The 1,393-nt window shown below is 32.6% G+C and overlaps 1 pseudogene; it reads left to right on the top strand.

Annotated features, from left to right (window-relative positions):
- The window catches only part of LOC106341792, a 3,749-nt pseudogene extending 2,991 nt beyond the window's left edge, over positions 1-758 (top strand).
- The last annotated feature ends 635 nt before the right edge of the window (positions 759-1,393 follow it).

Genomic DNA, 1,393 nt, shown 5'->3' with positions numbered 1-1,393 from the left:
GCGGAAAAACTCGATTTGCCGGTTTCGGCGGGAAAACTCGTTTTTGCTGTTTTAGCGGGAAAACTCGATTTTGCGGTTTTGGCGGGAAAACTTGATTTTGTGGCTTTGGTGGAAAAACTAAAATTAGGTTTTGGCGGAAAAAAACACATTTTTTGTTTTTTAACGGAAAAAATTTATTCTTAGTTGTGGAGCAAAAGCTCGATTTTGTGATTTTAGGAGGAAAACTTTTGATTTTGATGCTCAACAAATTGGCGGAAAGAATCATATCATATCTTAATTTTTCTAGTTTTATCTTTAAAATTTAAGAACAAAAATAAATGAAATATTTTTTCAATTAAATGAGTTAACCTTGATATCAGCCCTAACCCTTGATTATAATAGGGTTAAAATATGGTTGGATTAAAATAGGGCTGAATTTATAATAAACAAAAGAGGGTTGAGCCATAACCTTGTAGTTAACATCCCTACTTGGATTAGCAATAGCACAAGTCATTGCTTCATACAAACCGGAGTGGCTCGTTAAGATAATTGGTCCGAACAAGCGCGTAAGGAGTTAGGAATGTTTTTGGTTTGTGTATGATCCTTCAATTTATGTCAAGTGGTTGATGTGATTCCTCTTGTATGGAAGCATCTATTTGTGTTTGTGTTTTATTATCTGATGCTTTGTTCTGTTTCGTTTTTTTTATTAAGCGAGAATGGTGTATGTTTTTGAGTCATTTTCATATGGATTTATGTTTTTTTCTTTCTACCGAGTAAAGTGGCAGAGGCAAGGAAAGTGGTGAAATTGGATCTGATCAATCACACTTCGGTAAGAAGAACCCAAGAAACTGTTTGAGACCTACTACCTCCCTTACCGAAAGTAAAATTTTCTAGAGATTTCATGATTGTTAAGAATATAATAAATGTTTACAGTTTAATTTATTATTTATTTTTCTATACAATTTTCAATTATCCTCCACCAATTAAATCTAATCAATTCAAATATTTGTAATTAATGTTTTTCAAAAGTATACAAAAGTACCTTAAGAATATAGAAAATATATCTTTGTGAAACAAGAAGAAAATCTAGAAAATCTTACTTTCGGGAACGGATAGAGTAGTATATACGATGCATCAGCGAAAATTTAAGTTGAAAAGGGATATAGAGACAACTAATAAATTGTTCAAATAGAACAAATCTTGGGATTTTTGCCAAAACTAACCCACAACTTGATTTTAATCCCAAACCTATACCCAAACTTGAATCAAATGCAAAACTAACCTAAAAGCCTAGTGAAATTACAGCTCAACCCTTTGTGACCAAACAAAAAAATAGAAGCCTTTTTTACGAATATAGCCCCAGTAAATCGTCTGAGTCGTCTGAGATGTTGGAAGTCGTCTGGACGACTGAAGT

This window comes from Brassica oleracea, chromosome C4 (genome assembly GCF_000695525.1).
Source record: "Brassica oleracea var. oleracea cultivar TO1000 chromosome C4, BOL, whole genome shotgun sequence".
NCBI lineage: Eukaryota > Viridiplantae > Streptophyta > Magnoliopsida > Brassicales > Brassicaceae > Brassica > Brassica oleracea.
This window is presented reverse-complemented; position numbering and strand designations above follow the sequence as displayed.